The 27,059-nt window shown below is 45.7% G+C and overlaps 1 long non-coding RNA gene across 1 annotated transcript in view; it reads right to left on the reverse strand.

Moving 5' to 3' along the window:
• Positions 1 to 11,082: 11,082 nt before the first annotated feature.
• The window catches only part of Gm34805, a 35,989-nt gene continuing 20,012 nt past the window's right edge, over positions 11,083 to 27,059 (reverse strand). Inside the window, exons 2-3 of the long non-coding RNA XR_375182.4 lie at positions 21,444 to 21,535; positions 11,083 to 11,577 (exon numbers count right to left, since the gene is read on the reverse strand). This is a non-coding gene — a long non-coding RNA (predicted gene, 34805). The remainder of the gene's footprint in view (positions 11,578 to 21,443; positions 21,536 to 27,059) is intronic.

Consider the following 27,059-nt stretch of genomic DNA (forward strand, 5'->3'; position numbering starts at 1 on the left):
AAGATAGTAATGGCTGCCAACCTCGGAAGACAGCAGGCCCCGACAGGGGCTGTTCCTAGAGATGATTTTTAAAAGATTCTATAAAGGTCCGCTCTCCTTCCCTTTGCTGAAGAATTGATTGGCCCACAATATGAGGAAGGCAAATGAAGCCTACTGAAAACTGGCTTGATTGACTTTTAAATCCCAGCTTCACTTCTCAGCCTGGGACTTTGGGTAGTTACTAAGCCCCCAAGGACTTCACTGTCTGCACTGGTAAATGAGAATAATGTGCTGTACCTCACGGGCTGCTGAGGAAGCCAAAGGGAGAAATCACAGTGCACTCTCATTTCAAAGGAGACAGATTGACCTTGCTTCTGAGAGGAGGGACTAGATAGCACAGGTCTCTAAGAAAATGGTCACTGTTGGAGAATCTGTAAAACCGTGAGTCACTTCAACATTAAACAGGTCCAAGTACTAGGAGATCCCAGGAGCCGTGTGATGGACGACCATGAGCCGGCCTCCAAGTCAGTTGCTTACTGTCCACAATGGGCGGTGCAGGAAGTGAATCTGCAGGGAGGTTGGCATTGGTATCAATTAACTAATAAATGTTATTTTAGTCAATAAATCCAGAATATATACGCATTTCTCCCAGCCACTGCTACATCCTAGAAGTCTAGAAGATACTTGGCATATCATTAATAAATCCATCATTTCTCTATCCTAAATTAATTTCTGAATGTATTACCAGTCAATTAATTAGAGCCCTCTAATAGTAGGGAATGAGGGAGGGGGTTATTCCAGTGATTATGGGACTGACCTGACAGAAATTAAGATATTCTAAAGAGACATTTGTGTCTATCAATTTACCAGACCATTGAAACAATGGACTCCACAGAAATAAGAATCCCCCAAGAATCCCAAACTAGGAGAATGAAGATACTTTTTGAGGACAGGTGGCCTGACATGGCTTGTGGCACAGGGTGTAACCTCCAAGTTCAGTAAAAATTAGACCTTAAACAATTGTGGAGATTGGAGGATAATGTATAAAAGGTTTTTGAGTCTGTATTGGGGTCTGGATCTAAAGGCAATAAGGTGATCAATGGAAATGTCAAAGCAAGTAGCAAGTGGGGAGCAATGGGGATTTAATTACTCTCACCTTCCATCCTCCTCATCAGGCAACATCCGAAGTTGACACTCTTTGTCAGAGAGCGTCACATACACCTGATCACAGCTCAGAGAAAGTGGACAGGATTCAGGGGTCAGCATCTGGTCATCAGGGCTTGCGTGGGCGGCATCAGGGCTGGTGACCCTCCTGGTTCCATGGTGAATCACTGACCATCAGAGTAGGGTGGAAGCTACCTCACTTCCACCTTATACATCTTAAGCAAATTTTCTCATGGCCGAGCTAACCCTGAGCCATCAAGTAAGAGAATTTGCTAACAGAGTTCTAGCTTATCTAAACTGCCATGGCCACTGCTCACCTCTTACTTGGCGTAACATTCAGACACAATCTTGTTTGCAGTTTGCTCATGTTTTATTAATTTTTAAAGTAGTGACTCAGAGTAACGTGTTTTGTTATATGGTGTCCCTGTATGTGCATTATTGTACTTTGTTAACACTCACATTGTATCATCCTCCCTTGTTTTCCATTCTCCATCCCGTTCCCATGCCTACCATCCTTCACCCTGCTCGTCCCCTGCTTCCCTTCATCCCCTAAGACAGTCCCCCTTCTACATTAATGCCAGGTTTTTACCTAAGACAGTCCCCCTTCTACGTTAATGCCAGGTTTTTAAAGTCCTGATTCTACAGATCAGAGAGAACATGCAACATTTCCTTTTTTCATCATTTTGGGTTTATCCACTTTATTTTATGTGTGTGTGCCTGCTTTGTCTATATATGTACTATGTGCATTTTGGTGCCCTGGCAGTATAGAAGAGGCCATAGAATCGTCTGGACCTAGAGTTGCAGGCTGTTGTGGGCCACCATGTGGGTGCTAACTAAACCCAGGTCCTCTAAAGGAGCAACAGTGTTCTAACCTTGTAGCCATCTTGTCCAGTCCCTATATTTGTCTTCCTTTATACCCCCCTTTATTCCTTTTTCCCACCCAAAAGAATCTTTTCCAGTCCTCTTCTTCCCATTAAGTCCCTTCAGCCCCCACAATCTCCTTTTATATCATATATAGTCATATTTAAATCTAAATTCTGCATATGAGAGAAAACGTGATGTGTCTGAGCCTGGCTTACATCACCGACCATGATGGTTTCCAGTTTAACCCATTTTCCTGAAATAGATATAACTTCATTCATCTTTGTGGCTCAACACAACTTGAGGATTGCACTGCACTGTCCCTGTCCACACATCTGCTGGTGGATATCAAGGCTGTTCCCACATTCCAGCCATGTGAATGTGCTACTGTAGAAACAACGTTGCAAACCACATTCTCATATTGACAATAATGAAGTCACAGTTTATGTCACTGTGCCTTTTGCAGTTAAAAAACAGGCTTGCCACCTACTACCTATAACTCATCCTTGTCATTTCTGGGTGACATCACTAAGTCACACTGTTAGCAAGCCCATAACTTAGTCCAGGTTTATAATAGCAATAGGGGAAAACTCTTCATTAATATGAATATAATTATGTGAAGATAAAAGAAGTATTCATAGTATTCGTAATACCTATTTCTGCCCCTGATCACATGGCTGTGGCTGGTGGTTATAATCATGCCCATTACTTGCAATGCTCCTCTCACCATGAGTACCTTGAGCATTCTGGTTCACACTGCCTCTCACCTAATGGCAAAGCTTCATCCCTACTGAGCCTGGCTCATTAGCCGCCATGCCTGTGTTGAGCAGCTCCCAGGGAGGACCATTTTCCAGCATAATCCATTTTATTCATACCTTTAGTAGCATGTCTCCTTGGTATTTAGGCTCACTTGCCTCAGCCACTCAGGTAACTCCCTGTTTTGTTACATTATAAGCATACAGGGGCCAGAGAGGTCAAAGTAGGTCAGAGACCCCACCTGATTGATCCATGCTCTGCTCTTTGTAGGGAACACTTCTCCACTAAGATCTGTATTCTTTCCTTGTTACTGTGACAAAACACCTAGCAGAAACAACTGGAGAGAAGAGAGATTTAGTTTGACACAAAGTTCAGGGATGTGATGGTGAACATTAGTTGTTATCTTGATGGGATCTGATTATCTAAGATGGGAGGAGTCTCTGGCAGAGTAGGTAGCACCTTTCTACAGCAGCATGAATACAAAGGTAAGACCCTGTTGCTTTTGCCAACCTACCTTATCTCCATGCTTGCAAGTGCATCTACTCTCCTGTTGCTGATAATGCTTCGGTCTTTTTTATGGGGGTGGGGAGGGGAAGACAGGGTTTCTCTGTATAGCCCTGGTTGTCCTAGAACTCACTTTGTAGACCAGGCTGGCCTCAAACTCAGAAATCTGCCTGCCTCTGCCTCCCGAGTGCTGGGATTAAAGGCGTGCGCTACCACCGCCCAGCTGAAAACTAAAAACCAGCCGCTCTCCAGGACTCTGGTGTCAAAACGGGATGGCTGGAGCATATAGCCTCATGGACTCAGCAGCTACCAAATTCTCAATCTCTCCAGTGTCTAGACAGCCCATGTTGAGCCCAGTCCATGTAATGTGAGCCAAGCTAATAAATCTCCTATGTAAAATATATTGATTCTCAGTTCTATTGTCCATAAGGGATTCAAATCCATTGTGATCATTGGAGTATGCTGGTCCTTGGTGGCAAGACCTTTTAACATCAGCTTTTCACAGAGCATCAACAAGGAGGCACAGAGTTTAGAGGGTAGATTAGAATAAAAGTCCTGGCTAGCACCCTGAAGTTTTCCCCTACAATTGCCTATATCCACCAGCCATGCTCTACATCCAGAAGTTCTACCAGCAAGGGCCCAAGTGTTTAAAATCATGAGCTTGTGAGGAACCCTACATATTCAAACTATAAGATCTCAGTGTTTCAGATCAGAGAACACGACGTTATTGGAGGAGGGAACATTGTTTTTAATCTCAGATAACTGAAGCAATAGTCAAAAGGATCTGACTGTGGGAAAAAGCAGTACAGCTTGAGTTAATGCATTTTCTACATCATGAGGGACACCTGCAGCCCCATAAAGTGCTACCACCCAGCTGGCAGCATAAGGCCTTCAAAGGTCTCACTCTAGAATTCCCCCAGGCCATCTGCTTTAGGGCAATTAAAAATACCGAGTGGACATGAGCCCACTGCTGACCTGCATTGGCCACTAAGTGACTTCCCTACTCAGAAGCAATGCTATGCAGAAAGCTGTCAGGTTGGAAGGGCTTTGGGGGAACCCATGATAGACCTGGGAGATGTAGGAAAGGTGTAGGAGACAAATCTATATTGAGAATAAGCATCTTCTCCAGTGAGCAAAAAGAACTGTTCCTCTTATGAAATGCTGAGGTGGCACCACCTGTCCCATGGGAAAAAATGCCATGGGGAGTCTTAGGATCATGCCTATTGGCAGACAGAGCACCAGTCACTGTGGCAGGATTATTCTTAGGAAGTAAACTTGCACGTCGCTCAGCCTATATAAAGCTGCCTTTGCTGCCACCCACAGCCACTTGGTTGATGTGATGCAGACCCGCAGGTGGCAGGCCAGACTCTAACAAACTGCAGGGTTCTATTGCCTTCCACTGAAAGTGCAAGCTTAAAATCAGAGTAGGCTAATAGAAAACAGGAAGACACAGGAGGAAAGGGTGCGAGGCTGTGCCTGCAAGGGTGAGCAGAATCCAGATAGTATCTGTCCTTACATACTGTGATAGCATCACAGATGAGTGCAGAGTGTGTGTAAGTAACTGTACACACCTTCGCTGTCGTCTAAATATGTAGCCATTCTTCACCCCATCTCCACTCACTGCTGGCATGAGTTTGGAGAGAGCCAGAGAGGCAAGGATTTGGGAATGTATGAAGCTGAACTGTATAGCCAATTCTCTTCATTTCTCTGCAAACTTCTTAAAACACTGATAGCTCGTTCATATGGGGCATTCCAGAAAATCATGCCAAAGCAACAAGGAGTTAGTTCTATATACCTCCCTGTATTCTATTTTATTTGAGTTTTTAACATGAAAAGTACTCGGGGACTGTCTTAGGGTTACTGTTGCTGTGATGAAACACCATGACCAAAAGGAAGGTGGGGAGGAAAGGGTTTATTTGGCTTACACTTCTAAACCACACTGTTCGTCTGAGAAGAATTCAAGTGGGACAGTAACCTGGATGCAGGAGCTGATGCAGGGGCCATGGAGGGCTCCTGCTTACTGGCTTGCTCTCATTGGCTTGCTCAGCATGCTTTCTTATGGAACCCAGGACCACCAGCCCAGGGGTGCTCCCACCCTGACCCACAATGCACTGGGCCCTCCTACATCAATCACTAATAAAGAAAATACCTTACAGGGTTATGTACAGCCTGATGTTATGGAGGTATTTTCTCAACTGAGGCTCCCTCCTCTGCAGTGACTCTGACTAGTGTCAAGTAGACCTAAAACTATGCAGCACAGTGGGGGCAGAGAGCTGGTTTTACATTGTGCCCTTCTACTTCTGACCTGTTATGCAATTAGCGTTCATTAATAGAACAGAACGCTGACAGACAGACCCTTTCATCCCTGATTGCAACCCTCACTTCCCCTTTCCTCTCTCCATTCAGCGGCCTCTCAGACAAGGAGATACTTGCTCCAGTTCTGTGGCTCCTAACATGTAAGGCACTGGGCCCTTAAAGCTCACAGCCCAGCACCTCCTTGCCAGCAGGCAAGTGGTAATGTTTGGACAATACTGTGAGTAGAGAGCAAGCCCCACTTGACACCGCAGAGCCGGGCTCACAGTCTGGACTCTGCCACTTGGCAGTAACCACTTTTCAAGCTAACGCACTGCTTCTCAGTCAGCAATGCGGTGAGAGCACCCTGCTGTCTGGAACTGTTGGGAGCCTTGGTGAGGTTTTGGGAGAATTTTGAAGGAAATGAAGCTGTATACCCATGAAAAGTGTGGTCATTTTAAAGGAGAAACAGGGTGACTGCATCAAAATGATAGCAATGCCAGGAGTGGGGGCAACTGTACTGAATCTGAGTAAGGCAGATGACCCAAACCCAGCCAGCCTTATGGAGGCTCACCTCCAAAGCTGGTGGCTTTAAATTCCACCAATCCCGTACGTACCAAATGTTCGTTCTTCGAATTGTTCCTCACTTCCTTGGAGTTACTACTCCCAAGGTGTTTTTAAACAAGGAAAAATACAATTTGTGCCCTGTGGTCCAAGTCATAACCACAGATGACGTTCGTTCTCAAAGTGTGGCCTTAGCCACCTGCATTAAGATGACATAAGGCATTGTTTAAATGCAGAGACCCAGACCATTCCTTGAACATCATTCATTTTTTTTTCCTGAGCTTCACTTTTCAAATCTAAAAGGGAGGGGCTTAACGGGGTAGCCCCTTGCCTACAAAGTCAGGAAAGAGAATCCAAATGCAATAATTAAGTAAACAAAAAGCTAAGTGGTTCACCAACAGGGAGGCATAATTTGTGTCTAAACAAGATGGCCCCAGTATGTCACCCAAATCAAGCTGTTATTATCACAGGTCCCCAAAGATGTCATAGGTTCTTAGTCAATGAACAGAGACGCTCCCACTCCTATCCTATGCCACTATGCATCCTAACCAAATAGAGAGGAAGTGGGCTCCCTGGCTGGGCACCCAGCCAGTGCTAGAGCTGTTAGGAAATAAGAATGTGTGTATTTATTGAGTGAAATAAAAATGTGCATGCAACATTGCAAAGAGACGATTTATGAGATTTTATGGACATGTCACCAAAAGACCCACTCAGTCATTGCCAGTGTTAGGTCTGCAAACACCTGGGAGCTCGGGCCATAAAACGCCCTAATGGAGTCGCTGGGCAACACATGCTTATGGAGAGGCACGTGAACCAAGCTCCAGTGTGTCAGCCTCTGGAGTATGTGGAGCCAAGAACACCTGGAGCCTGTAAGTATGGGTGTGAGGGAAAATAAACACTCACACACACACACACACACACAGATAGACACACATTGGTAGATGTGCAGGGGAGAGTGCACACGTATGGGCGCCATGAGAAATGTGATGTGTGACATACCGGGTGTGACTGAGAGTCAAGGCAGGGCCACAATGCAGAAGTGCGTCCATTACTCATCCTTTCAAAGGACAGCAGAGCCTTTGCTGCTGACGGGAAGGAGTTAGTCATCGCTACTGCTAAGACCAAAGGCCTTTGGGATATCTAGAAACTCAGATTCTCAGGGAAGACATGTCTGAGCTAAGCAGCCAATGGAATGGAGAGTGGGGGGCTGGCGTGCTCACCTCTTCTCCTGCTCCTAAGCCTCCCACAAAAGCCCCTGCCTCTAAGACCCAGCCTGACCCCATGTTGCTCTCTTGGGGATACTGTCTGTGGCCTCTGCTGCCCTCTCTAACTCTCAAACCTGTTGGCATTTAGGTTCACCCTGTCCTCAGAGAGTGGCCTTCTGTGGGTGAACGCACAAAAAGGGATACACAGAAGTGCCCTACTACAAGAAAAGAAGGCAGAAAGTGGAAAGGGATGGATGAGAAGGGAGGCTATAAAAGGAAAAGAAGGAAGGTATACAGGGAGAAGTCTTAGAACCATAGAGTCCATCTTCATTCGAATGGTAATGGGCCACAAAAGAAACACAGCCTTACAGACTATTACAGATGGGAGCTGCTTGCTTCTTCCCTGCCTTCTGTCCCTCTGCAGCAATGTGAGGATCAAACATTTTGCAAGATCTGTCTGGTTGCCTGAGGCATACCATCATCACATGCATCTTCCCAGGCACGTGAGGATGGCCACTTCCCTCCACAATGGGGAGGAGTCTGAGCAAGGGTGACTTGTGAACTGAAACCAATTGCTTCAGTTGGTCACCGTCAATGTCAATGAAGCAGTCATGAAGTGTGAGTTAGGAGTCAGGGCTCTGTGGGTATCTGCCATGAGCTGCATCCTTGCATCCAGCTGCTTCTCCAGACCTCATCCTGTCCTCACCCATGCCTGAAAGAGGAAAACATCACAATGCTGGCAGGGGCAAAATTTGAGAATTCAAGAGGGACCCAGGCACACCCAGGTGCATTTGGTCAAGGAAAAAATCTGGCAAATTACTTTGCTTTCCCTGCCTCTTGTATCCCCAGACCCAACTGCTTCCCTCTATCCTAATTCTAAAGCATTCTGCTCATCTCTCACCCCTAGACATAATGCTCCTGTAGTTCAGAGATCATCCCTGCCTACCTCCTTCCAGAGGCAAGCACAGACTGACAGGAAAGTCAAGATAGCTGTGCAGTGTCTTCCAGAAGACAGAGGGAAGTGTCCTGGCAATTGTGACTCTAGCCAGTGTTACCTCTGACTTTTGGAGTTTGTTGAGAACACCTTCACTGAGGTCCAGGAGTAGATCACAAAATCCAACAACTCTGCAACTGGGACTTTTTGCATCCCCACTCTCTGCCCAGTTCCCACCTCAGAGCATCTCCAGGGAGACAGGGAATATGGTTTTTCAAATCTCCACTTCAGCCAGAGAAAGATCATATAAACGTCACCCGACCATTCAGGCACAGTGACTCTATGAGGTAGACAATAATCTGTTTACCTCTGTACGTGCATGCAGGTACTCACACAGAGACCCCATGATATGAGGCCCCAGTGATTCATGGTACCTCCCATTGACCCACACACTCATATCATTGAGCTGATTTGCACAGAATTGGGTGAAGTGAGATGATGGGGAGCCAGGGTTGGGTCTGGTTCCATAGCACAGGGTCAAGGCTACAATTACTGTAACAAATTGGAAAAGGAAATCTAATAGATGGAATTTCATTGTTGACCTTAGTGACCTTTGATCTTCCCTCACATCCTTTGTAGGCTAGCTCAGGTTTGGAAACCTGGGAAGCATCAATGGAAGGCTTTAAATATGAACAAGTAAAACATTATACCCTGTGAACTGCAGTACACTGGGAGGACTTCCCCAAACTTATAAATACAGAGGAAGTTCTAGACAAGCTGGTAAGCCATGAGCCTGAAGTAGAGTCTGATGCTACATTCCTAGACAACTTCTGGGTTGAAGTAATGGGGTCTCGAAGCAGTCTGGGCTCAAAGTAGCTTATGCTAGCATATACGTTTCTACCCTCTGACTTGCTTCAACACTCAAGTAACCCTGCCCAAACCCCATGCCTTTTATCATCCTCTATCAGCCATGATCACATTTCACCCTAAGTAGCCAGCTGTATCCCAGGCTTATCCAGACCCATTCTATCTACTGTCCCTTACTCCCACCCTTTCCAATCTTAGAGACATGGAAGCTTCTAGGCATCCTTCCCCACCTTGCCCATGACACCCACTCTGTTCCTGCCGCATGCTGTTCATATAAACTTTGATAGGAGTTACTTCGTCTCTCTAAGCCCACGTTTCCACAACTGTAGAATAGGGACAAGCATCAGGCTTATCTGGCATGAGATTTTTTTCTAACTATTAAAAGAGGTAATACAAAGATTTTTCTAAGGTAACTAACACATACCAGGAAATAAAAGAATGAGCCAATCCCACCTTCCTTGTGAAATCATCCCTAATTTCCCCCATTTTCTTACTTCTGGGCACCCTGCACTGCCTGTCTTTTACTTCTGCCACTGTGGCATTTATCACTCAGCTGGGTAATGACTAATGGGCTGGACCAACTTGCATAATCAGTCACAAGCACCAAGAGCTCTAGACCAATGAATCTAGAACAGTACCAGGCATGGAGCAGAGCTTCAACAAGGATGGAACAAGAGTAAATGACAGCCAGCAGCCTACAGAGGTGTCTGTCAAAGGAACAAGAGTCACGGGTGCTTTATAGCCAGCCAACTAGGAGAGTGGGGGAGCAAAGATTTTATTTAAATTAGTTTCCAGGGGAAAAAATAAAAATTTCACATCCAAGAAAAGGTATTATTTGTAAACAAATTTTCAAGAGTTTTCCAAGTACTTCCCATATTTCAGTATAACATAAGGATCCTAATTAGCCTTTCAGGCTGACTCAGGTTATCTGAAAGGCACTAATCAGTGCCCCAGGGCCAGAGTGGTTAAACACTTGGATTGGATGGGATTCCTGTTTGCATTCATTGTCTGGTATTGATCATCATTTCCATTCTTCTAGTGGCTGCTAGCTTGACCAGTAAATTATCAGAGATTCTGATCAGAATGTTGGTTCAAGGGACCCCTGAGATGATGGTGAATAGTGACTGTGGATTTCTAAACTCATGGCCCTAGAGTCTTTGATATTTTTTACACTGCAACATATAATTGCTGCTCCTTCCCTGAATCTCAACAGCTTTATGACTTCTTTTACACGAAGCAGAAGTAGCTTTGTGCAAGTTTGAAAGTCCCGGGTCTTAAAATCAAGATGTATATCCTCTCTTTGAGATGCTTATTCTTGAACCTCAGCTACTATGTGTGAGGAAGGACAAATACAGAGTGGAGTATCCTATGGTAGGGAACCAAGTGCCACTGGCCATGCATACGGTGAACTCTCTTCGAGTGTTCTCAGCCCTGTGTGAATTCTACCAGCTGACAGTCATGGGACCTTGTATGTCCCTTTCAAGCCCTGCTCCAAGACTGGGGAGTAGAGCAAACAATGATGGTTGTTTTCTGATACCTGCCCAACATCTTCATGCAATGACAATCAAGAGCGATTGCCTCAGAAGGAGATACTGCCAGAGCCTTCTGCTTCCTCTGTTGGATCCAGTCTGGAGATCAGGCAGACAGTGATGCTTTCAGGAGCTCATATGCAAGATCAAAAGTTTTGTAGATATATGCTTTGTTTTTTAGTTTATCTATGACGCTGCAAGAAAATTACTTCTCCCTGAACCCCTGTTTAATTATCTGTAAAAGGGAGATAATTTTTTTCACCCATTTGTATACCTATTGTGAATATAAAGGGGACACTAGGAATCCTTACTTCTAGGGAGTTATATAATAAATATCTTGGGCTTTGAAGGTCATATCAGTTCAATCACTGCTGTTCAACTCTGCCATCTACAATAGCAAGAAAGTCAGCAAGGGCTCTCATAATCAAAGTGTGACATTTATATTTAAATAAAGTTTTATTTACAGGAAAGGTTTTAGACTGATAGGACCCTGATATAAAGATTCAGGAATATTCCTAGAGTAAATGTCAGTTCCCATCAATGCCAACTTGAAATTCTACGGCTTAAATGTAATTTTCAGAAAATATTGCCAGCGATTTCACCAACCCAGTGACGACAGGGCTCACTAAAAAGTGTTCCCCCCTGAGACAATCAGAAGTGAGCCTAGTTATAGGATGAGTCACTCTGAGAAGGTGACATGGTGGCCTCTCATGGAGCGCTTCATCATCTCTGTAATGCTCAATCGTGACTGAGTCTTTTTGCCTCTTGAATCACAGCAGCACATCTGTACAGCAAACGTGTACATCACAAGCCTTTCTAGGGAAATCTGTGCCTGGAATTCTGAGCTCAGAGCCAGCCTCATCTGTCCATCAGTTCTTTCAGAGGAGAGGCCGTCAAGCAAGGAGTCTGGAAGAGTTCAGCTCTAGGGCAAGAAAACAAAAAGGAGAAGTGAGCAAGAGAGTGAGGGTAAGGCTTGAGTGGGCACAAGAAGGGAAAGAATCTGGGGTGAAAGATGCCCCCCCAGTGCCAGCTCACTCAGGGCCTGCTCACTGCATCTTGCATTGCTCCTTCAGCTTGCATCTCATTTGACAACTACATGCCCGGTCATGGGCCAAAAGAGGAGCGTTTGTCCTCATGGGGGTCACCCACCCAGCAAGGGGAAGAGACATGAAGTAAGACAAGGCAGGAATAGTGCTGTGTTGCGAAAAAGGAAGTGGAGGGTGGGGAAGCTACTGCTGGGGTATTAGTCCAACTTGGGGGTCAGAGAAGGGTTCCCTGAGGAAATAACATTAGAACAGGGGTGAGTAGGGATTAGTCATCCTCCGGTCTTCCTCTCTGGACTTAGGTGAAAGGCTCTCATGAAGCCCATCATCACCCCCTCTCCTTGCTCTGAGCATTGTTGTACACTGCCTTTGGAATAGCCCTTTGATTATCTGAACCCTCTTTAGCATCCACGTGATGTATCGCATCTATAGGTCCATCCTATACCCCAGGCGAAGGCCTTAGCCTGGTGTGCTCGCCTCTGCCTCTCAGCGGTAGCTCCATTCCAGCCACCCTACATTCCTCCTCACTCTCACACGCTGACCCACTGCATGGGCTGTGCCAGCTACCTAGCACACATTTCCTTTACCTAGTTAACCCCTGCTCATCCTTCAGCTCTTAGGTCTCTTCCGTCCCCAGGATGGCCTTCTGTGACCTTCCCAGCTCATTAAAAGTCCCAATTTTTAAGCTTTCAAGCACCCCGAGCCCCTTCTTAATTTTATTTTTAATATAATATTTTTATTAATCTTTGAGAATTTCATAAGGACATTCAATGCAGTTTGGTCATATTTATTCTCACTCCTCTCCAAACTCCTCCCAGATCCATTCCTCCTTCCCCCCCACCCCCCCGCCTTCCCAAGTTCATGTCCTCTTGTTTTATTATATGTATTGTATATATTAGTATTCACCATGTCCAATTCTGTGCATATACTCACAGCTGTGGGACTATCCATTGCAGCGTTGACCCCTAACTCTTAGTAATTTTCTATAATCTATCTGATGATATGACCAATGCATGTCTCTCAAAGACCAAATGAACCCCAGAGGAGCAAGGGTGTGTCCACCTTGTTTGCCACTATTCGCTAGGGTGTGGCATGAATAACCACACGAACTAAATGCCCAGTGTAAGGTTCTGCTATCAAGCCTCTGTGGCTCCATTTTGAACCTTTTAAGAATAAAAATCCCCTCACCTGATGAATTCACAAACACTCTTGATTTGCACACATAGCATCAGTTGTGGCACAGAAGAAAAAAACAAACCAGAACACCTCACCTGAGGGTATGGGCAGAGCATGCATGGATAGGATAACTAAAGCAAGATGACCTATATCTAGTGATATCTTGGGGTCCGTATTCCTTTGTCCATAGAAAGGGTGAAGTGAGAGCGTCTTCAACAAGGCCTCTCTAACTGCCTCTCTGGATGAAACCCACTTTAAAGACATGTGCTGAGAAGTGTCCGGGGCTCACTGGAGAAGCAAGAGAGATGCACCTAACAATGAATGTGCCAGCGGCTGTGTGCAGACACCACCTGGAGCAGGCAGCTGAGACTTCAAGGAGGGAGGCCAGACCAGGGCCACGATGAGCCTAAGAGTATCGATCACAAGCCTTGCAGAGGGAACGTTTGCCTTTCTTCCCCTTCCAAATAATTAAAGGATGTATTTTATGACCTGATAAAATTTACTGGGACCCTTGGCACGTAATTATGGTGCTTCTTTAAAGGAGACCCCATAAAAGATGCATGATTAGAAAGTTAAGGATCTGGATAGAATTGCAAGATGTGACAAATAATTTACAAGTGATAAACTGTCCGAGGGGGGAAAAATTCCAATAACCTCTGATGAAGGCTAACAATTAAAATAATAAATTCCCCGGGAGCCAGGGGAAGCCTTTTTTTTTTTTTTCGTCAAACACTTATACTTGAATCTACTTTCCCAAGATGTCTGCCTTTTCCCTCCTTGCATTTTATCTTGGGGGCTTGAGAGTCCCACTGTTTGACTATTTTAGTGGCCTGTTCATTTGCTGACCTATCATTTATTTCCAGCATTTTCTTCCTTTTGCTCATTCTGCATCTCTTTCCACTAACCCATCTAGCTGCCTACCCAGCACCTATCCACTCGTCAACCTCTTTACCTGGCCCACTCACCTCTGTCTGCCCTTCATCCACCCACGTATTTCTCCGTCTCTTTAACGTATGATGCTCTTTTGTCTTAAGCACATTTTTTACTCCATTCTAGAGTAGTATTATTCAATAGAAACCATGTGAGGCATGTCTAAGTTTAAGCTTTCTGGTAAGTCCATTTAAAAGGTGGAAAGTAACAAGTAAAACTGACTCAAAGAATAATAATATCACTATGTCATCATAATATAAATAGTTAATATATTTACCACATTAATTTTAACATAAAATAGAAGCACCCTTTAAGAAATATTTTTTCTAATCTTTATTAATCTCAATTCATCTAAACTACTACTGCTGAAATATGTAATCAGTATTTTTAAAAAATTAAGATTTTTGTGTTCTTCTGGCATTCATTATTTGATATCCAGATTGTCTTTGACACTGGAGCTCAGCTCAGTCCTGACGGCCCATAGACTAGGGCTCAGTTGCCGCACACATGTGACTCACAGTTAGAATGGAGGAAAGCATGGTCCAGTACACGGTGTTTTTCTCGAAGAGTTTCTGAGGGTATGGGCAGAGCATGCATTAGTTCATTACATACTAGTGTTTTAGCTCTTGATCCACTTTCACTTTATAAAGCATAAAGTAGCTACTCAGCTTATGCTTTTAACATTGGGGAATTAAAGATTACGATCAGATGGCTGCATCTGGGGTAGCCCTTCTTGCTGGGGGGAGGGGGGACTCTGCAGCCCCATGACAGTGCAAAGGTGCCACACTCGAGGCAGACCACCCGAGCTTGGGGTCTCTCTTCCTCTTCTTAAAAACCCACGGTCTCATTGGATTAGGTCCCACCCTGGAGTCTGCATTTAACCTTAATTACCTCCCCAAGGTTCCATCTCCAAATACCATAGTAAGATTAAGTTCCCACCCTCTTAATACCTCACAAAGGGGATTAAATTTCAACATGAGTTTTGGTGGGGACATTCAAGCCATAGCAAGCATTAAGTACATGATAAGAACTCCCGATTTAAATTGAGGAAACTAACATGCAAAAGGGGGAGTAAAATATCCCAGAATCAAAGCAATCAGGTGTCTTAAAATGCTATGGGAAGTGCTGGGGCCTGAGCCAACACTACGGCAATGTGACAGCTTGTAGAAGAGCTAGCTACCTGCTCTTCCCAGAGGTGTTTGGGGCCCAGGAGTCAGGCATGACAGCACTGGGTGGGAGAGACTACTAAGCCAGCCCGGAGGTAGGAAAGCAGCTCCACACCAGAAGGGTTCTTCAGGAATGGGTAGGGACAAATCTTTCCTTGATCATCATGACAGCCAAGCCATCCCTGATTTCTTCAAACATCTCTACACAAAAGCTGAGGCTGGGAAAAGAGACTCTGTGATATATTTTTTTAAGTCCATATAGATTACAATAACCTTGCACCAAATACGGTCATATCCGATCCCTGCATAATTCAGAGAGCTGCTGTGCTCATGTTTTTTTGTAAACACCAGCCTAGAATTAAGCTGGGAAGAGAAACCTCAGTTGAGAAAGCCCCCCCCCCCCGCCATTGAATTGCCTGTAGGCAAGCCTGTAGGATATTTTTTCTTTTGTTTGATGATTATTGGGAGAAAGCCCAGCCCACTGTAGGTGGTGTCAGCCCTAGGCAGGTAGACCTGACTTGTAAAACAAAGCAGGCTGAACAAGACAGTGAATAGTGCTCCACGGTCTCTGCTTTCACTCCTGACTCCTGGTTCCTGCCCTTCAGAGTCCCTGCCTTGATTTCCCTCAGTGATGGTGCGTGACATGGAAGTGTAAGATGAAATAAGCATTTCCTCCCCCAAGTTGCTTTTGGTCATGATGCTTTATCCCAGCAACAGAAACCCTATCTATGACAGCTAAGAGTCTATGACCGATTAAATAGAGGGTCTGAAAGTTCAGAGCTGAGATGGCAGAAAGGACCATCCAGAGACTGCCCCACCCGGAGAGCCGTCCCATATGCAACCACCAAACACAGACATTATTGCATATGCCAGCAAGATTTTGCTGACAGGTCCCTGATATAGCTATCTCTTGTGAGGCTATGCCAGTGCCTGGCAAATACAGAAATAGATGCTCACAGTTATCTATTGGATGGAACACAGGGCCCCTAAAGAAGGAACTAGAGAAAATACCCAATGAGCTAAAGGGGTCGGCAACCCTATAGGAAGATCAACAATATGAACTAACCAGTACCCCCAAGTACTGTGTCTCTAGTTGCATATGTAGCAGAGGATGGCCTAGTTGGTCATCAATGGGAGGAGAGGCCCTTAATCTTGCAAAGATCATATGCCCCAGTAGAGGGGAATGCCAGGGCCAGGAAGTGGGAGTGGGTGGGTTGGGGAGCAGGGTGGGGGGAGGGTATGAGGGACTTTCTGGATAGCATTTGAAGAAGAAAATATCTGAAAGAAAGAAAGAAAGAAAGAAAGAAAGAAAGGAAGGAAGGAAGGAAGGAAGGAAGGAAGAAAGAAAGAAAGAAAGAAAGAAAGAAAGAAAGAAAGAAAGAAAGAAAGAAAGAAAGAAAGAAAGGGTCTGAAGATTTCCAGAGGGCGATGGTGACGACCATGACGATGATAGTGACAGGCACGGACAATTATACACTGCAGCAGCCGTAGCACATTATGGAGTGTTTACTACAACATTCTGAGAACACTCATCAGTTCAGACACCTCTCTTTCATTCTATTTTACTATTATTAAATTATTGGATTTTTATTGTTAGCATACAAAGTAATGAATTTCAACATGGAATCATTGCCATACATAACTTGTTTTCCTTGGTGCTCTTCCCCAACCTGTGACCTGTCTTACCACACACATGAACACATGCACACATACACACAGTCTAGGATCTGCCTATGAAGGAAAATGTGACAGTTCTGAGCCTGGGGTATTTTGCTTACTAATTTCCAATTATGCCAGGTGTCGTGGTGCATGCCTGTTATCCTAGGAGGCAAGACAGATGGAGCTCTGTGAGCTCAAGGCCAACCTGGTCTACACAGAGAGTCCCAGGACACCCAGTACTATATATCAAGACACTGTCTCAAAAATTAAAATAATGATAATGATAATAATAATAAATTCCAGTCCCATAGTTTTCAAAAAAATCTCATGATTTCACTTTTTATGACTGAATAAATAGCATTGTGTGTATATATGTGTATATATACATATACATGTATATGTATATGTATATATACACACACACTATACTTTCTATTACCTGATAGACATGTAGGTGGGCTCTGGCTCTATGTCCTAGTTATCATTAATAAATAATACAGTAATAACCTTGAATGTGCAGGTATCTCTGTAATGAGATGTAAAGTTCTGTGTGTAAATACCTATAGTGGAATAGTTGGATCATATAATATTTCTTTTTTTAATATTTCTTTATGTTTTTATTTATATGAGTACAGTGTAACTATCTTCAGACATACCAGAAGAGGGAATCGGATTCCATTACAGATGGTTGTGAGCCACCATGTGGTTGCTGGGATTTGAACTCAGAACCCATAGAATAGCAGTCAGTGCTCTTAACCACTGAGCCATCTCTCCAGCCCCTAATATTTCTACTCTTAGTTCTGAGAAACCTCCATACTGATTTATGTTGAGTCTCCATTAATTTTCCTCTCCATACAACAGGAAAAGGTTCTCTTTCCCCAGATACTCACCTTGGCGTAGACACCTTGATTTTGGAAACAGGAAAACTGGGTCACTCTCCAAAGCCCCTTACCTACTAAGTTAAATGGTTATTCCTAAGATGACCCCCAGTTATAAGCCTCTAACTGGAAACTGGCTCAGCCAGACAGGCTTGAATGGGCACCACAGAGAGTCACTGAAAACCCCTTGGATGGCTGTGTGTAAACACATAGTCTCGTGAGGAAGAGCTAGAGTCCCTTTCTTAGTAAGACAGAGACAGGGGGTGACCCATCCCTTCTCTGTGGGGATAGAAGGGTAGTCAGAAAGGCTTTACAGAGTTAACAGCTGACACCAGGAAGTTCGCTCTGATTCGCCCAACAGGAAATGATCTTTCTCCCTCCTACAAATAACCCACTGTATTCATGGCCTGGCCAGGCCCTGCCTGAGACAACTCCACTCCCTCCTCCCTCCACACCCAGCTTAGCCAGCTCACTGATTTCCCCAGAAGGCTTTGCACATGCTCGACATGAGGATGGATCAATGGAGAAGTACAATCACTCGGGTTCCCGAGAAAGCATGTTTGTTTAAGAACCCCTGTCTTTCTTTGAGTTCAGACAAAACACCACGAGCTCACCACTCCCAGAGATATGCTGTGGGAATGATTAAAGGCTTTGGCTGTCAGAGGTCGCATCAATCAGATGGCCATCCAAGTGTCCTCTGCTTGGGAATAGAAGAGCCATCAGGCAGGGGAGGATAAAGAAGGAACTGGGGCCAAAATTAGGTGGAAACAGCAGAGAGATAAAGAGACAGAGAGACAGAGACATACAGAGACAGAGAGGAAGAGGGAGAGAGGGAGGGAGGAAGGGAGGGAGAGGGATGGGGAGAGAGAGAGAAGAAGAAGAGAGAAAGGGGGACCCAAAGAATCACTGGAGAACTAACTGAGAAAATATGATTCCTAATGGGACAGAAGGAAAAACTAGCACAGTAAAGAAAAGGAGGGGAGGGGAAAGTTGGGGTCAAACACAAATCAAGATTGTCAGAAACAAGACCGCAGTGCTGAATGCTGGCCAGATAGAGTGGGTACGAGAAATAGGGGGATAAATCAGGGGTGGGCAGATGGCTCAGTACTCGAAGTGCTTGCTGTGCAAGAACGAAGTCCTGAGTTTGAATCCCCCTACATTCACATGAAAATCTGGGCTCAGCAACATGTACCTGTAAGCCTAGGGCTGAGGAGCAGAGACAGGTAAATCTTAGGGGGACAATGACATCAGTCTAGCCAAGATGGCGAGTTCCAGGGTTAGTGAGAGAGCCTGTCTCAAAAACTAAAGTGAAGAGTGATAGAAGAAGACAGCAAACATTGACCTTTGGCTTCCACAGGAGCCTGTGTGTGTGTGTGTGTGTGTGTGTGTGTGTGTGTGTGTGTGTGTGTGTGTGTGTGTGTGCGCTAGAGAGGAAAAGGGGCAGGGAGAGGGAGAGACAGCAAGCGAGAAAGCGCAAGGAGACAGGGATAGAAGGTGAGAGAAAAAGTAAGAGGAGACAGGGTGTGTCCAGGGCTCAGGAACCAGCTCAGCCCCTGCTGCCTGGGCCTCTCTGTTCTGCCAGTCGCTCTGCCTAGAAGGCCCTTCCCCGGCCCTCTGAGTCACTGGCTTTTTCTCCTCATCCCCCTCTGCTTTGTGAACTGAGACATCTCAGAAAGTCACTGCTTATGGCTACTCCCGTGGAACGAAGATCTGCCCCATTCGTGCCTGCCCATTGTCCTGGGTCTGAAAAGAACGCCCAGCCGATCGCTATTACAGAGCTGAGGACAATGTTCTTTTTCTCGACATTGGCTTAAGGCCCCCATGGTTCTGTCCCACTGCCAGCGCCTAAAACACAGTCGGGCAGAGAAAAGGGGTGGTGCGAAAAACTGAGGACTAGGTGAATAAATGAATGAATAAACGGCAATGGAGCTGAAATCCTAACAGACAAATTCTTGGTGACTCATGTTCTCCAAGCTGTAGCAGTGGGATTCTGAGGCTGGGTCGGGTGTCAAAAGACTCTACGCCTGTTCACAGTGGCCAGCCAGGCAGACACAGGGATACCTGTACTTGGAGCTGGAGTGAAGGCAGAGAGCAGGGACCTCCTCTGAAGGTCGGGCTTCCGCCACACCCACAGGAGTTCTGAGAAAGAGACTGGAAAGCAGAGCTCTTTCTGCTTCGCTTTAAGGGGCCCCCTGAAGAGAAGTCGTTCTATCTACAGCTTCATCTTCTCCCAAGTTGAAAAAGATCATGTGGGCCAAAGTGCTTGATTCCCCCGTGCAGTCAAATTTCTGAACTTAACAGGGCTCCCGTGAGCCCCATTAGGCCTAATGCAACTGCTTCCCTCAGGTGCAGGGCTCTTTGCCTTTGCTCAAAGTACTCTCAGGAACAGCTGAGAGGACCAGCCCCTGCTGACCAACACTGCAGAACACTCGTGGGGAACCTTGCACTCAAGACCAGAGAGCACTCTGGCCTCCAGAAAATCCCCCGTGCAAGTCTTTCAGCTTCCTGCAGTCAGACAAGAAGCAATTACATGCCCTTGTATCTTGAGGCCAGCGTGGAAGCTGTGTTTGGGGAATTGCTGTTGAGCCCTGGCTTTGGGGCTCGGGCTCGCAAAATCTGAACAGCAGGATAGCCAAGACTCTAGGTATGAAGTCTCGGAGTTGGAGGCCACTCCAGGTCACATGTAGAATGACCTGGTGATTCAGCCCAAATAGCATCATAAGCAACCCAACAGTGCCCACCTCCTACAACTGACCCTTCTGCTTTGCCTTTGAACTTCTATGTTTCTATTCACATAAATTTGACATTCTTGCACCCATAAAGTAAACTCCAGTTCTTAGTCTGTTTCCAAGGTAACCTATAAAAACAGACACCACTCATGATGACACTGCGGTTTGATTTGCCATGCCCCTGTAAACGGTTCTCCCAAGGACTATCCAGGTTCTTGTCACTCTGGGGACTGATGTGGCTAACTCCTGTCTGTTCTGCTTTCAGCGGCTCCCCTCTTCAAGATTACTTCCCCAGCATTTATATCAAGATGGCACGACGGATCACCATCGTCATCTCAAAGTCCGTAAGAATTTGGATGGCTCTTGTTACTAGAATTCCTGCCCTTGGGAAACAAGCAACGTCAACATCATTCCTTGTCAGGTCCCGGCAATAAACCAAAGTACAGTTCTACCAAAGTTCATCCTGGGAGGCAGTAAGCTAATTACAGAACATGGGTGAAAGGTTCCAGGTAGAAATGTGGGTGACTCCACAGCGGCCACACTGGGAAGTCTTCATCCAGCATGGATAGTGACTTCCAATAGTCATTTAGATAGAGCCTCTCTCAATTAACTTCCCTCAGTTTATATGCCATACTATAGCACCACCCAAGATCCCAGGCTTCTAGGCCACTTACAATGAGGTCAGATTGCATACAAATAGCTGGGAGAGATGCTAGAGTCCTGTGACCTCTTTATCCCCCCTTCTCCAAGGTAAGGGAACATTGCCAGTCTGCAGGTCCACTCCTGATGGATGTTGGCAAGTGGGCACAGTTGAGCTGATGAAGTCAGCAAATGGTTTGTTCAGGACCACGCTCAACATTACTAAATAGTGTTTCCACACACGATTTTCATTGTAGCCTCGTTCATAACATTTTTTTTTTTTTTGGATAGTTGGTATAATTCATTTAAAACACCTTGATCAAAATTAAAATTAAACCTTTTTTTTTTTAAAGTTTAAGTCTCTTCCCAGTACCAAACATGTTCATTTCAGTTTCGGCTCACCCTGTCTTTTTACACGTGTGATGTCAGGGTAGTCACCTCCACTGACGGATGAGAGGTGTCCATCCTCAGATCTACACTGTTGGAGTGGCACAACCATCTTTTATCCAGCCAGTCACCTACACAATCCATGCCTAGACTGGAGAAAGGACTGATGATATTGACGTACCTTGGGTCCTGTGCTGAGACGTTATATAAACATTTCACAAGACGGAGCAAAGCTGAGAAAGGGACATCAGAGTTTCCATGTCACAGATGGAGCTACAAGAGGAAAAGTGATTGTCTCAACGTCACCCAACAGTTTGGACTGAAATCTGAATCTGTAGGCCAGTGAAGCTGTTATGTGGCTACTGCTTCTAGTGTCTGAGGGTGACCAGGCGGGGAGCCTTTCAATAGCATTACATGTGGTCAGGGAACCCTGGAGGCTTTGGTGAGAAGTTTCTCCCACAGAGGTGAGGAATCTGAGGAGGTGATGTTCCATGGGCTTTGAGGCTAGAATAAGAGCTTGTCTGCTGAGCAAGAGTCAGCCTTTGGGAGAAAGGGAGGGATTGGTGACAAGTCTCAGGGGTACAGTGCTTGCCTAGCATATGTGGGGCCCTGTTTTTGATCCCCAGCATCTCAAAAAATGGGGAGGGGAGGCAGGATAAAGAGCAAGGTCTTCCATATATGGGTGTGTGGATGGGCAGAAGTTAGAAACAGATTCTTCTTGCTGGCTGTGATCAGTTTCCACGTCCTGGGTTTGCCCATCTGTAAAATGGCTAATCAAGTCATTAGTGGGTGTGAGGACTAAAGAGTGTTAGACTGTAAAGGTCACAGTCTGGTACGCCACAGAAAGATCCTCTCTGTTGTTCTGGGTACCAACCTACAGGACCTCTTGTGTTGCTGTGCCTTCTCCTCCCACCTGCAAACCGGAGAAGGTTCATAAGAAGTGGCCTCCAAGGAGCACAGACTTTCTGATCAGTGGGAGCAATGAGCTCATGATGTAAATTGCCTGGCTTTGCCTTCAACCACACCTGGTTTAAAATGTCTCCTCTGCCACCTACTAGTCTGGGCCTGAGAACTTGGACAAGTCACTTAACTGGCTGATGCTCAGTTTCAAGCATCCATGAGATGGGGTCGGCAAGCCATGCCTCATGGGCCACTGTGGCATGTGAGCTCAGTCCCAGGCAACACAGGCACCGCATGTTTGGCAGAACATTCCTGTTAGGGTTTCCTGCCTCTTCTTCAGCTCCCCCCACCACATAGGTGCTGACTTCAGTGGTCTGCTCAAGGCTGCATTATCTCCACACAGAGCAGTAGCCTCCATCTGAGAATGTCTCTGAAGTCCTTTGGTGCCCTGCAGCCTCCAGGGCACTGAGCCTGGCAGGGCCCCGGGCAGGAACTGCACCTCTGCCTGGGAGACCAACTTCTCCACATCCTCCCCCAGTGATTGCGGGAAGGAGCTTGAGTCATTCAAGGAAAGGCACTTGGCACTGACTCCCCCAGCCTGCGGGGCGGGCCAGCAGGCTGTGGTTAAAGGACCTGCCTGGGTTGCAAAATAAACCAGGGTGCTGTGCTCTGACATCACGTGATAGAGCCATAGCTGGCTCCTCTTCCCTGGGTCACTGACTTGACTCAAGCTCCCTGTAGTCACATGGGCTCCTGGAGGGTTATGAGCCTCTCAGCTCCCTTGGAGAAAAGCTAAAAATTGGAAGATTAACACCCCCTCCATCCCCTGCTACATACACACACCGTTTTAAAATCTCACCATGAATATATAACTATATTCTCATTATTTAAAATGTAGCCAGCTGTGTTGCCACATGCCTTTGATCTTGGCACTTGGGAGGCAGGAGGAACTCAATGGGTTCCAGGATAGCCTGGGCGACAGAGAGAGATCCTGTCTCAAACATGAAGGAAAACAAAATAAAGCAAAGAGCCTAGAAACTCACAATAGAAAGATGACACCAAGCCCCTTGCATGAGCCTTATACAGCAGTGAATCTTACAGTATTTCCCTTAGTATTATTTTTTAATTTTTAATTTTGTATTTACTTTCTATTTTATTATTTATTTATTTGCGATTATTTTATTTTTTTAATTCACTTTCACTTATTATGAAGTATATAAATCCATGTTTTCTCTTAAAATATTACTGAGCAGGCAGAAACTCCCCCTCAACGATAATCACCCTCTCTGGAGGCCGCCACGATGACTGTGCGCATTTCTCTGTAAAAATGCTCATAAGACAGACAAGGTGAGGGTCCCACATTAGATTTCATTCTGTGTGGATTGTTCCATGGCTTCTTCTTGCAGCCATCCGAAAGAATTAGAGGGACATTTCCCATTTTGTTTCTTCACGGCTCCACTTATTCCCTGTGATGACTGCTCAAGTTTCAAAACTTATAAATTGCTGTAATTGTAATAGATGCCGAGTAGTAGACTTCAAAGTGGTCTCTCTTCTTTTTCCAGTATTTGTAAGCAATACTGAAGGCTGAGGCCAAGAAAAAAAAATCTACAGCCCTTGGTTTGGGTGTGAGCCACACTCTGCACAGCCATCCCCACAGACTGGATCATCTACAGTGAAGTACTCTTTAGGTACTTGCAGGTTGGGGGTCCATGAGTCATCAGAACTCACTTTCTAGTTGGTCAAAACAATGCCCAAGAGAAAGGTTAAACTACACAGAATTCCATCTCACTGGATCCAACTGACCAGCTAATAGAGAGTGACATGGAGCCAAAGGAACACCCAAGGTTAAGGGAAACATCTCTCAATCAGAAATTGTCCATATGGGGAAACTGAGGCCTGATGAAGGAAGTCGACTTTCCAAGAGTGGGACACCATTCTTTTCTTGCTGTGCCTGCTTCTGGGTGTTTGTCAAAAGAAAACTCTTCTTACCTGGAGCTGGTGACCATGTTGTTCAAATTCAAATATTGGCCATGTTTCTTCCTGTGCTTAAAATATGCCAGTGGCTTCCTGTACCCCCTGAGTTCCTGAGCATCAGGACCGCTTTAGCCCTGAGGCCTTTGCATATTCTTCTGGATCTCTGTGGAGCATCCCTTGTTATTGGCCCTGCACACTACTCTTCATCTTGCCTAACTCCCATCTTTTCGGCCCCAGCTAGATTGCAGGACAGAAACAAATCTCCTGCAATCAGAAAGTGTAATTAATTCGCTGTGTTAAGAGATGCCAGAGCCCTGGGAATACCTGCTGAGGAAAGCTGCTGACAGGGAGTGGAGCCAGCCCAGGAGAAAGAGTTGTGATGTAGTCAACAAAACTGAAAGAAGTTGGACATCAGACATGTAGATGCAGAGTTTGAAGGTCGCCCAGCTGGGTTTCGGTCTTGCTTTGATCCAGGATTTCCTCACTATGACATTTTGGAATGGCAGTATAGATCCTGTGATATTGGAAATATGTGATCTGCTTCTTGATTTTGATTTTATAGGGGATTGCAGTTAAGAGACTGCATGAATCTCAAGAGGAACTTTGAACTTTGCACTTTTAAACATTGTTGAGACTGTGATAAACTATGGGGACCTTTGAAGTTGGACTAAATGCATTTTGCATTATTGTCACTATACGCCTACGGGGCCAGAGAGTGGAGAGTGGTAGTTTGAATAGGTTTGAGCCCTGTAGATTCATATGTTTTAATGCTTGGCCACAAGGAGTGGCACTATTAGGAGGTGTGGCCTTATTGGAGTAGATGTGGCCTTGTTGCGTTATTGTGTAGGCAGGCATTGAGGTCTCCTATATGCCGAAGCTCTAAGAGTATGGAAATAGAGTCCCCTCCTAGCTGCCTTCAAGATGTAGGGCCATGAGAAGATGCTGAAGATCCAAGGGATAGGAAGGGGAAACTTGTGTGCATGTCCAGTACTCATGTTTAATGTGTGGCCTTATTCTCCATCTCCTGCTCCTTCTCCATCTCCTGCTCCTTCTCTATCTCCTGCTCCTTCTCCATCTCCTGCTCCTTCTCCATCTCCTGCTCCTTCTCCATCTCCTGCTCCTTCTCCATCTCCTGCTCCTTCTCCATCTCCTGCTCCTGCTGGACTCTAGGCAGTAAAGTCCCAGTCATCTTCCTGAGTTCTGGCGCCTGCGGGGATGCTCCAAACAGGCTTCATTCCATATGCCCTGTAGAGAACCACAAACCCTGAACAAAACACACCAGCAGCCCAGCTTCTCTGAAAGTGGCCCTGGTTCCCTATCCAAGCAATAAACGTTAGAGACATTTGCAAGGAAAACAGATCTAATTTTCCAGGTCTATTCCAACCTCCTTCAGTCTGAAACCTGCTTTTTCTCTCTGAGACCAACTTCTGGAAACTTAAAGAAATGAGGCTGGCAACCTCCCTGCTGGCTCCTCTCCAGTCGAGGCTTCTACCCAACAGCATGCCCAAGGATGGACCCTGTTGTCACTGCTCCCTAGGCTTGGCTTTCTTGGCACCCAGGGGGCTGATGATGCTCTGACAGAGCTCCAGGAAACCAGGCCCTGGGCCATCTTGCTTTCATTTGTGACTGTCACAGAGACACTTTACACCAGTGCTGTCCTTTCTGTGGGGGCAGAAAGAACCAGCAGGAGGGGTCACACAGGGCTGGGACTCTGATTTGGACAGGGGGAGAGGGAGATTAGGAGGCCTGGCCCGACCTGAGGACCAGCACTATTGTGCCAGAGCCCCAGGTTTTGGCAGAGCCAGAATCCTGCTTGCCAAAGGAACTTAGAAACAGCCAAACCCCCGTGTGGATGGAGACAACCACCAGCCTCGTGGTTGTGATTCACTTCTGTTCAGCTCATCACGCTGCCCTCCCATGAAGGCAGCTTCCATTCCAGCGAGTCTGGGAACCAGTTTCGAGGTCAATTCATCCAAAGATCTCTTGGCCATGACAAAGATTGCAGCCATACATCTGTGACTTCAAGAAAGGTGACAGCCCCTAGATAGAGGCCTTTTACCTTCCCAAGCCTCAGCTTCTTCTTCTGTCAGGCCAGGGTTGGTATTGAACTGGGGGTGGTATGGAACCAGTCCAATTACTGTGAAGATTAATTTACAAAATATATTAACTAAGTTCCTATCCAGTGATGAGCACTGGACGTAATGTTTTGCGTTCTGTGTTCATGTCGCTGCCAGCATCTTCCTTACCCCTATGTTATGAGTTGACAGACCTGAAGTCATACATCTTTGAATGTTTTATTGACTCTTAGAGTGGATTGACACAGAAATGACCATCAAGAACATCCTACTCGGGGCTGGAGAGATGACTCAGAAGTTAAGAGCACTGGCTGTTCTTCCAGAGGACCAGGATTCAATTCCCAGCACCCACAGGGCAACTCACAGCTATCTGCAACTCCAATGCCTATTGCTCAGAATTCATACCATAACTCAAATAAACACTGATGTGCAGCCAACAACTAGTCCCCAGGGCAGCTCTGATGAGCGAGGGGGCTCTGTTTACCTTAATCACCTGTGTGTGAGCATGTCCCTCCAACATATCTGAAGCTTCAAGGGGAGAGATAATTCTCTGAAATGCCCCGACATTAACCTTACTAATATGTACTGTGTGCGCAGGAAAAAGAACCAGGAAAATAAATTCACCTCTAGTCTTCATCTCCAGCCAGGTGTTCCTCTCAGCATCTGCTCTGTGGCTATTGAAAGCAGCCATTGGAATAGATTTAACCAACAGCCACAAGGTAGCTTACACTTACTGCTTCTGGGCAAGCCATGAAATAGGCATTGCACATCCTCTTTACAGAGGCAGAAATGAAGGTCAGAGGGGTTGAGGTCTGACTCAAAGTCATGAAGCTTGTGGTTCTGTGTTC

The sequence above is a fragment of the Mus musculus genome, chromosome 2 (assembly GCF_000001635.26).
Source record: "Mus musculus strain C57BL/6J chromosome 2, GRCm38.p6 C57BL/6J".
NCBI classification, from domain to species: Eukaryota; Metazoa; Chordata; class Mammalia; order Rodentia; family Muridae; genus Mus; species Mus musculus.